Source organism: Ambystoma mexicanum, chromosome 4p, assembly GCF_040938575.1.
Source record: "Ambystoma mexicanum isolate Mex_15411 chromosome 4p, UKY_AmexF1_1, whole genome shotgun sequence".
Taxonomy (NCBI): domain Eukaryota; kingdom Metazoa; phylum Chordata; class Amphibia; order Caudata; family Ambystomatidae; genus Ambystoma; species Ambystoma mexicanum.
Window position 1 is genome coordinate 1,225,280,402 of NC_090927.1, and position 15,583 is coordinate 1,225,295,984.

A 15,583-nucleotide genomic window follows, 5' to 3' on the forward strand; every position below is an offset into this window, starting at 1 on the left:
GAGTGTGAAGTAACTGTATTGTGGGAATCTTTGCATTATATTGGCCCTCATTCCAAGGTTGGTGCTAGTCATGGCGCTATTAGCGCCATGACTATCACCAATACCGGTACCGCCACCGACTTGGTGGTATGGGGACTTACCGGTCTATTCCGACCTTTGCCGGACCGATAAGTCCCCATTTGAAAAGCCATTCCCCATTCCCATTTGAGCCACCATAGTGCTCAATGGGAAGGGGGAAGGCGTCAATAATGGTACCGCAAATTGCGGTACCGTTATTGACCCATGTATCCCTTTGCGGGTTCGTCCATAATGCCTGGTTTTACCAGGTGCTAAGGGAGGGACCCGCAAAGGGACCTCGGAATAGGGTGCAAGGGGATTACTGGCACCCGTGTCACTACCAGTTCCCGGTATCCCTTTGCGCCCAAGTCGTAATGACCCCCATTGTCACTGGTGATACCGTTATTGACCCCTGTATCCCTTTGCGTGTTCGTCCATAATGCCTGGTTTTACCAGGTGTTAAGGGAGGGACCCGCAAAGGGACCTCGGAATAGGGCGCAAAGGGATTACCGGCACAGGTGTCACTACCGGTGCCCGGTATCCCTTTGCGCCCAAGTCGTAATGACCCCCATTGTCACTGGTGATTGCTGCCCCAATTTTGATTTACTTGATTTTCTGTGAATTCTAAAAATTAATAAATATTTCATTGTTCCAAACTGGCCTGGTTCATAGTCCATTGCGACACAAGGTATTTGTTAAGGTGGGTGTGAGACGGGTTGGGTGCCTTCTCAAAGTAGAATCCGAAAGTAATAAAGATAAAAAGTGTTTTTATTGATCGCCACATTCTTTGCCAATGGAAAGAGTCCCTTTCTGGAGTGTGCCATGTCATAAATCCGTTACAAAAGCAAAGGTTCATCATAACCAAGCACCAGTGAACAAATGCACAGTGGGGGGGAGGGTGTTGCATTATACATGACAGTACTGTCCCAATTTTGACAAGACAATAACAAGAACACGGAAATAACCATTGCGTTTTTGGCTGGCCAAATATCTGCAACTATGCCAGTCTCTGCGACTCCCTCTATCTGCCCCCAGGTATTTCTTTCTCTCTCACTCTCTTTCCCTCAGGCCCACCTGTCTTGCTTTCTCTCTTTCTCTCCCTTTCTTTCACACCCGCTCACTTGCTTTATCACCCTCTCTGCTCCTTTCAGTCTCTGTGACTCCCCATTTCTGCTCCCCAGTCGTCCTTGCTCTCTCACTCTCTTTCTCACCTATCTTGCTTTCCCTCTGTCTCTTTCTCTCTGGCCCACCTTTACAGTGATGTCGTAACCATATTTTTCCTAGTGTACTTAGAAACAATGCTATGTGATGACACTTCCTGTTTTGTCAAGGGGTGAAAGGTCGTGTTCCGGGTCGTGTTCCACTGCTTCCCGTGATGTCACTTTGTGGTGGGTCAAATGACATCACTTCCTGTGATGTCATCAGAAGTCAAGGCTCGTGTGATGTCACTTCCACTACCACTGGCATTTTGGTGAAATGAAGTCACTGAGTACAAGGTGAGATAATGTTAATCTATTCCCCGAGTTGTTAACTAAAGATTTGTACATTTGGATGCCATCCTTCTAGGTTCTAATAGTGAGTTGTCCAATTTTAGTATGGGCTTAGCATGGTCACGCTTCACAGTTCTTGATACATTCATTTGGATTGCTCCATCAAACAATGTTCCTGATAAAAACATAAAGTCTAGAGTGTTACGATGATCGGAACTAGGTAGGCCGACTGGGGCAGTTTCCCCTTATCATCCCATTTCACCATCGAAGGTTCAATTTATCCATAAATTCAGCCCATTTTTAACCTCTCGATTTAACTTTATTTGAATTTGAATTCTGATTGCATTGGAGGACTGTTGTTTTATTATTTCAGCTATTTCCACAAGAAACGTAATGCCAATTAAAGTCACCTGCTACAATTACCAATGGGGACCGGTGACTGTAAATACTTATAAGAAATTATATACTCCGGCACAAAGGGGGATGTTTCCAGCTACGGAAAAGTTTATCATTCACTCACAAAATGTATGCCCTGCGGTGTAAAGCTAAATATTCTACAGTGGCGGTTGGGAACAGGCTCAGGAGAAATGGGAGTGCATAGAGGTCTGCACAAATGTCCAAGTGGATCGTCATAGCCTGTTATCAGTGGCTGCCGCTGCCACACGTGCCATTCATTCATGTATTAAGGGGAAACGGGGAAGTCATCACATTATATCCATGACGCACTCCCCCCAGGAAATGAGCAGCTACCTGTTTTGAATATGGTGACCTGCACCGCGTTTCAGAGGACTGACATGGGTACCTGAAAAAAGTGTACCCTCTGCACTTCCTCGGCAGCCCAATTCTCTGTGACTCAACCACGAAGTTTGCACAGCATCTACCCAACACCAGGGAAGTTCGGTGAAATCACCCGACGCCGCTGAGCTCATTACATGGCTGGACAACAACACACGCGCGACTGTCACAAGAGGAAGAACTTTGTGTGCTCAGAGGCTTGGCACCAAAACGGTAGAGTTAACAATTGCAGTATCCTGACCAAAGATGGTCGCAGAAAAAATAAATAATAAAAGCAAACCACTAGAAGAAAGGACACGTAAACATTGCTCTGGTGTGCTATTAAAATATATATTGTTTTAAACAAGGGCAAGTGTTTAAAGAGAAGCACGAGGAGTGCATTAATTAACGTCACCTTTGGATTGCATTTCAAAACCTTAACCGTCTAGCGCGGAGGACCAGGGCGTAAATGATTGCACCCGCAAAAGAAAGGCGAGTAATGGGTTCCGGGCGTTAGTTATAAGGGCCGCAACATGCACTATGCTTGGCCGGTAAGTGTGCGGTTAAGCTTAAGGGGAAGCTAGACCAGCATGCAGGGGCACTCGGCGTGGCTAGTGTGACACAGACCACTGAATCACTGGCGTAGCGGTGGCCCCTGTGGTGCAGGGGGCCCCATGCTGCCCATGCCCAGTGTGGGGGTGGTGCCCCCGCCCCCTCAGCAGAGCTTGCAGGGGGCCCTCATTTTGTGTTACACCACTGCACTGACTAGGATGTGGGCTGCACCCCCGGCCCTCGGCGGACCCCCGGGGTACCGCGGCGGCTCCGGCTGAAGCGACATGAGGCACGGAGCGGCGGCTGCAGAGGAGGAGGAGGAGGAGGAGCAGCGCGCGCGCCTCGTGACGCCCCCGGATGCGCTGGCGCCCACACTGACACCGGCGGCGCTGGAATGCGTCTGACAGGGCTGCGGTCCCGACTCGGAGCTGCAGCCAGGACCCGGGCGGGCGCAGAGCGGGCACTGGAGGCGCCGCGGTGCGTGGAGCTGAAGCCGCCGCAGCCGCGTCCGGGGATGCCCACCGGAGTTTGAAATCCTCTGCAGAGTGGTGTAGGAGGGCAGAGGCGAATCCCGGACAAGGTGAGATAGCGCGCGTGGCAGCGCATGCGAGATGCTCAAGGCACCCTGATAGTGGCAGCACTGATGTCCCCAAACATCTATGGACCGAAATCCCTTACCGCGCCCACTGGCGCAGGGGCACCTGCGGTGCTCATTGGCCCCGGAGGCTGCTGAGCCTTGGTGCCCTTGGCGCTCGCAAGGAGAGGGCGCTTTGCGGGGGCGCATCCGCGGTGTAAGCGCCGGGACCTAGTTCATTAAAGCACGCGCAGCTGGTGTAGAGTCCTTATGCTGTAGCCGTGTCTGTACTTCGGGCAGCACCCATGAATAAGTGCAGCCCTTACCGTGTCCATCGTGTGTTCGTGCTGCCCAAGGGTGGCCAGGCTTTGACGAACTAAAAACCAGGACGATTTTGGAAAGGACACCAGAGGCTACAGTGCTATGTACATAGCGTGAGGTCAAAGCTCACAGACATATTTGAGTAGCCGGATCTGTCGTGTTGATTTGGGGGTGTCATTGGACTTCCTTTTACGGATGATTTATTTTAAGATCATAGCAATCATTGCAGGATACATTTTTATTAATGTAAAATGTTGAATGTTGTCTTGATTATGTTGGTATCTACTACTTGTGTTCACTAATGATGACATGTTCTGCTGGGCAAGGGTGTGGACATTCCTTTTCTGCCCTCAGCGTCTTCTCCTTAGCACCCTACTTTCTTTTGGTAGTGTTCCCCTTTTTGTATCCCCTCTCCCCAGTACACCCTTTCCTCCCTTCTGTTCCGTTCCATCATGTGCCCACACTTTCCTGGATACTCTCCATATTTCCCGAGTCCTCTGATCTTGTGGCAGGAGTGAGAGGTGCTCAGGTTTACACCGCCTCTTCGCCACACCAGTCTTTCCCTGAGCCACGCTGACTCTTCTCCAGGGAAGTGCCTTGCTAGCCTCTAGCTTCATGCCGAAACTTGTTAGGGCAAGGGATATATTCTATGACACCCCAATTGGCTGCCCAAAAACCGTGACACCTGGTCCAGGATGACTTATCCTGAACATCAGATGCGAGCAGCAGGTGTGGGGCAGGCAGAGAGCACTGCCACTGCGCCACCTGGCAAGCGGGCTGGATGCGCGCGCAGGAGAGCGCAGCAAGGCAATCTGAGGGCCACAGCTGGGACCTGAGGTCACTATCAAGGCAACAGGAAGTCATGGTTACTGGAATCAGGACTCGAGTGCCAGGAGTACTGTTGATGGACATTCTTTTACAGAAGGAGGAATGCTGCTGGCAAGTCCTGCTGGCCAAAAATCACAACACTACCAAAAATATAATTTGGTGATTTGTATAGCGCTTTGTACCAGATTATTTCATGTTCCTAAGCACTCTAATAATCAGTGTCACCATTACTGCCCAATCATGGTACTCAGTATATTGACCCTGGGAGGATAAAAGTCTGAGTCAGCACGACCAGGGTATGGGACACATGTCACACAGCATCCTCGTGTTGCCAAGGTGAGCCCTTTGTGCTTGAGCTTCCCACGCTAGGCTATGTTTGCACTGCCTGAATCCCTCAGCTAGCAAACACATGCTGTACTAGCATGTTAAGTTCATGTGTATTATTACTACTGTCCTGTTTATACAGCACATCATGCTGAATCCTCCCACTTCTAAATGCAGTGTTATTACAATCCATGTCAATGGCACTCAATGTATCGACAATGGGATTAGGAAGGGCTGAGTCAGTCTCGCTGGGAATCAGACCTGTGCCTCCACACTCTTCTCTGAGCCGTTTGCCTACTTGCGCAATATCACCGGAGATTAAGGGTCGATTCTTCATTGGACCATGACTGCTCTACGCCAATACGCAAATAGGGTCACATTTCTGGAAAGGCCCCATGAACGATCCAGGTTCCTTGTTTTAGCTAAGCCCCATGGTGTAGGATTGAACAAAAAAGGAATCCCGTTGAGCGTGGGACACTATCTTTCAAAATGGAGGCCAATTTTCAGTTAGAGAAAATTGGCCCGTATATGCTCACATAAGATGAGATGGTACAGGTGGGGGACAACGCGCTTCGATCTACCTGACGCACCCCTGCCCTATCAGGTGATGAAGTGAGCGATCTATAGATGATGTATACACATGATCGTAGCGTGACGGTACTCCCAATGTCCATGGAATACCCAGAAGAAACATCCACAGTGTGGAGGAGTACTGGGCACACCTGTATTCCCATTTTAGTTTATTATATAAGAGGCCCAATGGGGATGTGAGAGAACATCCGATGCCTGATGTTACAAAAATGTTTGCAGTGTTAGAAAGTACCCCACAAGTGAGGGGAACATGCACGTTTGAATGCACATACATGTTTATTCATACAGGTACATCGGTTCTTCTCTATGGCCTTCTCTGTCTATGCCCGAAGACTCTGGAACCTCATCCCCATCAACAGCAGACTCACCCCCTCGCTTTTACAGGTCAGCAATGAGCTGAAGACCCTCCGCTTCAAGGAATGGCTTCTCCCTATCACCTAGGCCCACACGCCTTCCACTCCCCACCCTACCTGAGACTTGGGGTTCTCCTCACTATTTCCTCCCCTGGTTGCTTGTGTAAGGATTGCTACTGATTGCCAGCCCTCCCCGGTTTTTAGTTCTCTGCGCAATCTTTCTCTTCTTCCTTCACCATGTTCCCTCCCTTATCCTTATAAAATGCTCTGTGTCTTCCCAAAGCTAGGTCTCCGCTCAATAAATAACATAATAATAATAATATGCTTGAATAAACATATGATTTGACTGGTCAGCATTTAGTATGTAGTGGTAAAACTAATAACATAGGGGAAAACACCTGAGCGAATAAGTGAGCTGCCAACTCAAAAAGAGAAGCGGCCTGTGACAGGTTTAAAGAGTAGGAAAAGTGAGTGAAAAAACGAGCTTGCATGAAGCAAAAATGCAAAATACATGTAAGAGGGACAAAAAAAACAGTAGAAGCGGACGCCAAATATAGGGCGAAAATGAAAAAGAGCAGGAGGAATAGAAAGGATGATCATGGGAACTGTGATTGACAATGAAGATGATGGTTTGATTTGGTCAGGAGTGATCCTCAGCATGAGGAGGAACCAAGAGTCAAGTGGAGAAATGTAGAAAGAGGAACGTGAGCCAGGGGAATTAGGCACAATCTGTGGCAGGAATTTCATTTTCAATATTGAATAACCAGCAGATTAGTCCTTATTTCCTAGTTCTGTGAGAGTGCCCAATTCCTTTGGAGCCTGCAGTGATTTTTGTAAATAAGAAGTTTGACTCCAAAAAGGATTTGTGAGCAATAAGGCAGGTAAACCGAGCAGGTCAAATAATATCTCAGTTCACTGGACTTTGTGGGACGGATTTAAGAGCCCTAGAAGGCAGGGCTCCAATTCATACTGTGCAGGGAACCTATTTTACTCTTTCGGAAGTTGGGATTGAAAAGGTTTTGATTCCCCCCGCCACCCCACTGTGCACGTGCTTTGATAGTTCTGCTGCATGACCCTCAGTGGAGCAGCGCTGGTGGCATTAAAGGCAGACACCCGTGTTCCTGTTACTCCCTAGTTTTTGTCGCTGGGTGAATTGGTCCTATAATTAGTTATAATTGGTTATTTATAACACGCTTAATACCCAGAGGTTTCTAAGTGCGGACCCGGGGATTGAACCTGTGCTGCTCCGCATCCTCTCTTTTCCAAGGCGAGCGCGTTGCTCCTGAGCTATCCTCCCGAGACTGATCTTATTAATGGGAGTGAAATGTTTGTTTATGCTGCTTATTTCTACCCCGTGGCAGCAGGTAACGAGCGTGAATCTAATTAAGTGCTTTCTGCTGGATCCCCTTAGTACAGTAATAAAAGGTCGTATTATTACTTGACGTAATGGTACTCAATGCAATAAGCTTGGGAAGAGGAAGTGTCGCATCAGCCCTGATGCAGGACTTGGGAAGTGCCGGCGTGCCCATGCCTAAGTGGAGCACTTCATTTGTGAGCTATAGATGAGTGACGACTCACAAGAAGGTCTTGCTCTTCGATTCTACGTTTCCTAATTCGATTTTGATGATTTTGTATGGGTTTCCCCAGTTGAGGGATATTCATTTTGACTTTTCTTTCTTAAGTGTATGAGTGAGGAATCTGTAGTTGGCACCAGGGTCTTGCTTGTCTCTCCAGTAGCTTCCATGGTAAACTTCCATGCATTGAGTATACAGCAAACTTCCATACAAGTGTTGAAGGTGAACATTGGCAGAACGACATCAGTCAGAGGGTTGTATATCAGAACAAGCCTCAAAGGCTTGAAATCAAATAAGGATCGGATGGGGAATTTCATGTTTTTAAATTCCTTTGGAACTACAGATTGCCAGCTCAAATTTGTAGATGAAATCGGCAAAGAGGACAATGATGTGGTTACAATGTGGAACCTGCCGTGGACATTTGAGCTCGGACGCCAGGGAGTTACAGCAGAACCTGATTCTGCATCTCTAACCATAGTTAGTGGCCCGCCCCCTAATTCCCGCATAATCTCCCCCATTTCTTGTAACACTGGTGCTGAGCATGAGCAAAGGGCAATACTGAATCCCTGTATTTTATTTGAGGAAATCAGATATGGAAGCAATCTGGGCGGGGGTGTTTGAATATATAACTGGTGCTTGCCCAGAGTATTGTGTTGTGTTTGCATAGGACAGAACCACTGGATTTTTGAGATTAGACGGGCATAATGAATGCTATGATACTCCTATGCAGTCTTCGCCACAATAGCAGTTGAACTGTACAAAAAGAGTCCAAGAGTCATCAGACTTATTTGCAAAATACCAAAAGGCCAGATCGTCCCATCCAACACAGGTTCGATTGGGCGAGATGGTTTTTCAACGATTTATATTTATCGAGAACAGGAAATAAATTGTCTGCTGAAAAACACGCTAGAATGGATATGTTGTTTTTTTTATTGTAGGCCAGGCTGTCGTTCTGAACAGAAATGTCTCTTACTGAATGCAGATGCAGTCCCAGTGTAGTGGTTCCTTTAACATTGTCCTTGGTAGCGTGGATGAGGTAGGCCTGTTCTGGAAGGGGTAACAAACAAGCATTGCACAGGGACAGGGGCATGACATAAAGAAACTGACTTGGGATAGTATGACTTTCTTGCTTGACCAAGAAAGTCCTAAAGCGATGGTATTGGGGGAAGTTTAATATCATTACAGCTGTGTTAATACTTTGTCGACTCACAGAAAAACAGATTGCGAAATAATATTGTGCGGTGTTTGTGTTGCACTTCCTGCCAGATTCCTTCTGCTTCTATGCGGTGTAATGATCGCTGGTATTTATTACCGAATGTGTTAGTCCTCAATCAACGGCACGTGCAGCAGGAGCCGCGTGGGCCCCGTTGGGACTTGGACTTGCAAGTGCGCCATTGCGCGTGGCCAGTGGTTCGCCCACACACGGCGTTAATGAGGAAGTCATATTAACCGCTTCTCAGTGGAGAGCACGGATGTCAGTGTCAGAGTGACACCTGCTTTAATTGTGTGCCCACAATGGTAAATTGCGGCTTGGTGGTTAAATGAACAAAGATTCCGGCCTTTCTGTCGGGGTACCGGGCAGTTATAAATGCTGCCCCCTGCTGGTTTAGCTGCGCTTAGGCAGGCACTAGTGAAGTCAAGCGGGTGGCCTTGTGAAGTGAAATCCCAAACGGATATATGACAGAGGGAGGGATTAAGAAAACGGACACCACAGGAATCTGGAAAATAGTGAATGACACACACATGAAAAAAGTCATGCCTTAAAAAAGAAATCTTGCAAGAGGTTTGGATTAAACATCTAGGCAAAATGTAAAGGTAAACGTGGAGGTATGGACTGATCATTGCGAGGTGAGGTTGGTATACTGTAATACTAAGAATCACTACAGTAAAGGAATATTTACAGCCGCAAGGCCTGGCGCTCTTGGATAAATTATTAAGGGCATGTGGGATGAACTTTTCATTCCAGTGTTTTGGGAAGTAGGACTTGCTAGTAAAATGACGGATACGTCGAAAGCGATTTCCCAAGTGTGCGGTTTTGTCTCTGCCAGCAAAGAGGGCTATCGCAATGTCCAGCACACTGCGCTATTGCACTTTTATTTATTTACTTAAAACGTATAACGCGCAAAGGAAGGCCCAAAGGCTTCTAGGCGTTACCACGGCGTGCAACACAGTAAACAGTCTTAAAAACAATCCTCTAGCGGCATCCTCTGGGATTGTAAAATAATTGATACCCTTGTGTTCAGATTTGTGGGTACATTTTCAACTTGACAGGTATAGAAGGGTAACTAACAATATTAACACAGACTCTTTTCTGAAACGGGAATCTGTTAACCTTCCCATTTTCGAATTCTCAAACTTGCTGTCATTATCAGACACCCCCGTCCCCCAAACTATGTCTAAAAACCAGACCAATATCATCCTATACTGATGACTAAGCGTGGGCGACCTTTCTCAAAAGTGATCTGCGGGCTCGCGCGCTTCTCCTTGGGAGATTCGGGTATGTTTGCAGGTTGACACAGATTTTTGTTCCAACCCTAATCAGCCTGAATTTCCTTTAAGAGCCATACAGCTTTATGTAAGTTTGCAAGAAATTCTGGTAGGTTACAGCTGATTGAGGTTAAACAAAAAACATACTTAAAGTACCTTAAAATGCTTCCTGAAGGGAGTGGACGGTTAGGGGAAAGGAAAGGGTTGAGTGAGGCTGCATGGGGCTTTCGCAGCATGTTCATCTGTGAATGTTATTCAAGTATTACAGCACATTGCACTCTGCAAGATATCTCAGCAGACGCATGCACCTTCTGCACAGATCTGTCTAACCTGCCGGTTCCAGGTTTGAATCTGGGTGAGAAAAACTCTGCCTTTTATCGTTCTGAAGTTGATCAAGTTAGTAAAGTTGAAGTTGGGAATTGTGAGATTGCAAGTCAGACCAGCAGAGTCACTCATATGTCAGGCATGCCTGGGTCTGCTTTTCATCATTCATAGGCAGATGCTTTGTATATTATTGAGGTTAGTAGAAAAAAGGCAAAGCCTTCTTCACATAATTGACATCTATTGGCCCTGATTGAAAAAGGCATAGAAGTTTGCGAAACACGTGTCTCACAAATGGCATTAAAAATATACGTTGATATAAACTCACCTTGTGTTGAATATTTACTAATGGTGCTGCCAATTATGTGAAGAAGGCTTTGCCTTTTTTCTACTGAACTTTCAACACGGAGCAAAGGGTAGTCTCTGTACCTTCACATGGCAGACGACATCACTATAGGCGCAGGGCAGCACTTGTTGATATTTCCAGACCCCAATGGTTTAAAGTATTATTGAGGTTAGTAACATTACAATATAAGCAATTCATAAAAGACATGGAACCCAGAAAAGCATACAGGGTTGGAAAGGAGTCAATCATGCATAAGGGGATGCATGAAGTGTCATCCTGCTGAGCTTGCTTCCCTGAGGAATACTACATGTATTTATTTAATAATAGAGAGAGTCCATGGGTGCAGGTCAGTGACCTCGGAAAGGCCAGTAGAGCTGAGGCAGTCAGTCAATTGTTAAGCGTTCATGATGTTGGCTCTGAAGTTCCTTAAAGGAATACCATTTAGTCAGGTAGGATTTTAATGTTATGAACTCTGTACATGGGGAAAACACACAAGAAATGTCTATAATAAGGGGGCAATGGTGTAGAGAGAGCCATAGATACTCCAGACACTAACATGGTGAAGGGGGATAGCCAGCACATCATTTGTGCTGCAGAACAGCCCCCTGGAAATGTGCAGGCCACTTTTGTGAATAAGGTGATCTGTACGTTCCTCAAAGTATTGCAAATAAATGTATCCTCTGCAAACATTTTATATGAATTATTGTTTGGGAATTCTGCACTTTTTAAAGATTACAGGTTTGTGGTTTCTATATTAATTTAAATACCATGTGCAAGCCATTAGTCATTTAGATTCTTTAATTTCTTTGAGCAGCCTGAACATGGAAACGGTCTGAGCTTCTGACCTATTCCATTAACTTTATTTGTTTGCCCTGAACATGTGCTGACAGGAAAACGTCTGATCTTGAACCCAATTTTTACAGCAAAATTTCATCAGCACGAATTGTCATAAGCTTAACCGAATTCTGCCTTCCTGCATCCCTTAAAAGTTTCGTAAAACCAAATCACACAAACTCGATGAAAATGTGTCCGATTCTGGGTTTGACTAAATGTATTTGGCCAAGGATGACAATATATTAGTAGGTTACCCTCTATTAGATAAAAAACATTCACTCTCGGAATTGGCTGACTATAAACTGTCCATGAATGCCCAGAAAACAAGGACAATGACATTTGGCCAACCCAATACATTTTGTTGAACTTTTGTGAAAAATGTTAAGAATTTGGGTGCTTTTTAACTTCCAATTGAAATTGAATGCATTCAGATCGCTAAAGGAGACTTAGGCCTTGATTCATGTAATTATCTGCGTGGAAATTCGGGACTTTGCGTGCCATTCTGCACGCAAAACACCATTCTCCAATTCATGTAATCGACTCTGCAGGACTTTTCTTGGACATGCGTGGACTTCGCACAGGTCTGGCATGCCTCTGCGAGCAGCCGAGCACAGTGCGCACGCCTCCGCGCAGAGTGTGGGTTGGGCCTTTGCAGAGTCAAAAATAGGGGGTGGAACATGCAAAATGAGGAAGAACAATGGAAAATGTGGGCATACTGGGGGATGACCTGCTGTGAAGAGATTGCATATCAAAAAACAAAACAGGAAGTCACACGGATTGATACAACAATTATTCAATTAGTAATTGACTCTGGTAGGTGTGGGGGTGATGAGAGGCTCAGTCAGGTAAACAATTGAAACAACATATTTTATTAGTTATACAAAAATCACAGTAGAGTAAAACATTTCATCCACACAATAACATCTTATATTGTATATAAATGTATATAATTTTCAAAAAGATTCTAGAAAAAATCTAAAAACTACCTATAGAACACTGCTAAATATAGTTCATAACCCACTGTATATCTAAAGCAGTGTATAATAGTCAATGTAAACACCTAGTCAAACAGTGCTTAGTGCCTACTACAAGTACATCATTACAACGTATCATCATAAATGTAGTTTTGATGACAAAAATTGATCTAGTTCAGTCAAAGAAGAAAAAACTGATAGTCATCTTAATCAGGGCACACAAATAGCATAACAATCTTTAAGAGATTGCATTCCCACAACTGCACAGAACAAATCATATTCACGGATCTGACCGCACAACCTAATTTCAGGGAAAGGACCAAGCAAACCTCCCGATATAATCGCCACACAAAGGCAGGCGTACAGACACTTGTGCATAGGAATCACTGTGCAGAGGTAAGATAGCATGTTGGATTTATGTGTGCCTGCAAGCAGTTGGGGTTCCGATAGGACTTAGGGGTGCGTGTAAGCAAAGTAGCAGGGTGCAGCACGGTTTACGGTTGTTCGCATGCAGATTGACTGTGAAACTACTAGAGTTACGGAACATGGTGCGCATGTCATTGGGCTGCTGTGAACAGTTATGGGGGACCCTACTCAGTGCCGCTGGGTGTTGGCTTGGTTGCAGGGGTCCCCATGCAGGATTACCGGGGGGGCATGAGTTTGTGCACGAGGTCCACACACATGGGTAGGTTTTTAGTGGCTACATTTGCTTTGCTGGGGCATGTCAGGGCATTCCGGCCAGGACTTGCACATAGAGTTACTCTGTGGGGAAGGTTCCATGAATACGCGGATTGGGGTATGCAAAGTCCTTTTTCGTCATTCAAACTTTGCAGGATCTATGCGCATTTTTCTATGATTCGGGCCCTAGACCTGTACAGCTATTGGTGGTCTTGAACAAATCTGATAACAAATATGGGGCGGGGGGCTTTTATTGTTCTTCTTGGTGGAAGCATACATGGAGAAAATGGATCCAGCTATAGTTTATTGGGCAGGGATATGGCTACCAAATTGGAGAAAAGGGTTATCTAAGATCAACTGAAAGATTTGAAAACTGGTGTGGGACAAAAATAACAATCGAATTAATAATTAACAAACTTGCGAGCTATTCATTGCATCCTGTTTCTTTACATGCAAGATACCTCATTGTCAGAAGATCAAGAGAGCACATCAAACCCCTTTATTGAAAGTATTGGAAGACGTTCTGTCACCTAGAAAGGTTTTGGTAAATAGAGAAATAGCAGACTGTAATAAAGGAATGTGCAATTTCAAGGTCTGCTGTTTCAGGTGACATGATAACACAGGTGTGTTGTCATGAATAGGTTTATTGGGAGACAAGGATAACAGATAGAGGATTCCAGGTATGTAACAGGATTCCAGGTTAGGCACCACATCTTACCTTTACAAAACTCAGCCCTGAATACAACTCCTTCATCATTGATGGGAACCTCATCAAAAGTTGCTACAGAGGTAAAGACCCTAGGTTTCTTCCTTGATTTCACCCTCCCATTTACCAGACAAGTAAACGCCTTGGCATCTTCTACTACATACACTTGTAAATTAATTAGAGCCGGCAAACCATTTTTATCCACAAACAGCCACATTACCTTGGCCAGAGCTCTCATCCTGTCCGAATTGGACTACTGTAATGCCCTGTACATTGGTGCCAATACATATATTGCCAAGCGAATACAGACACTCCAGAACAATGCCCTCAGAGCTGCTTTAAGTATAACAAGGAAAGATCACATATTTGTGATTAGGAGACAACATAACTGGTTATCACTAGTGATAAAATCCAACTCAAAACGGCTTCACTCACATACAAATGCCTAAATAATGGGGTGCCACGTTACCTTACTAAATGAATTAACAGGAACGTTTCTAGCAGACCCACGAGAACAGTTAACACTAACTGCTTATCCGTGCCTGGATTCAAACTATCCAAAGTTGGGGGCAGTCGTTTCCCAGTGAAGGCTGCACAGCTTTGGAATTCCCTGCCGCCCTCTCTGTGAGCTGACCAAACACCCACTAACTTTAGACAGAATCTCATCACGTGGCTTAAAGAGAATGACCAGTAGGTCTCCTGCTCTACCCCCACTGTAAATCATTTCGATTTGCCCTTAAACTGTCAAACTTTATCATGCCTGTATAGTGCTCTCCCGGTATTCATGTACTTATGTGCACACTATGTATACACTTTATCGTGGACGTTCATGACCTGTATGCATAGGCTCAATTATATCCTGCCTGCAAATTATGTTCTTTGTATTATAAGTATATACGCACCCTATTTTGTACCCATTGTATGATATACCCTCATAACTTGAAAGTTATCTGCTGTTTGTAACCTAAGCTGAAAGTTTCCATCTATGCTCTGCGCCCTGATACATTCGGGTCTGGTGCGCATTATAAATCTATAAACAAACAAACAAAACAGGTAAGTGTGGAGGAGTCAGAGAACCAGGCATCCTACTCCCAGGAAAACTAGATGTCAGATGCCCTAACTGACAGACTAGGAACACTCACGTGGGACACAGACAGTCCACAGCATCACTCTCTCAGTCACACACCCAACATGCGATCCATGGCAACACATACGGATACTCCAGAATGTCTGGAAAAATCATCTAATGTAGGGTTGGAGTGTATGGAGAGGAATGTAATTGCGAAATCCAAAGCGGAGCAGGAATACAAATATCAAAACTGATGCACATTTACTTAACCTGAGGGTCCATTGCGCTAGAATATGTGCCATGTATGTTGGTAACCTCCAACAAGTAATGCATGCAAGTTGGATATAATCAGTACCCAAGTGGGGTAATTAAGGGTGCATGGAAGAAGATTACAAGGAACGATAGTTTAGATTCTGTAACAATACACTGAATACCTACTCCAGTCACCTGCCTGACTGTCAACGGCTGATTCTGAACACCTATCCTCACAGCATATGTTATGTATTACTGACTGTTCTTTGTAAATTATTCTACAAATTGTTCTTTGCTACTTGATTCTAAATATTGACTCACATTGCTTATTTCCTGTATTGCATATTGTTCTCTGTAAAACGCTTTGGTTAAAAGCGCTATATAAAACTCAATAAATACAAATACAAAACAATTACATCTGAAGCATTTAATGATTGTCAGCCCTGAATGGCAATCTGAGTGGGAATTGTAAGTGTTG

General features: G+C 45.1%; 1 protein-coding gene across 2 annotated transcripts in view; it reads left to right on the top strand.

The window, feature by feature from the left end:
• Positions 1 to 3,071: 3,071 nt before the first annotated feature.
• Positions 3,072 to 15,583, top strand: part of SYNDIG1 (synapse differentiation inducing 1) — a 1,155,325-nt gene continuing 1,142,813 nt past the window's right edge. The window contains exon 1 of one of the 2 annotated variants that reach the window (XM_069606881.1): positions 3,072 to 3,453. The gene's annotated coding sequence lies outside the window, so the exon portion shown is untranslated. The remainder of the gene's footprint in view (positions 3,454 to 15,583) is intronic. The other variant, XM_069606880.1, reaches the window with a different exon arrangement.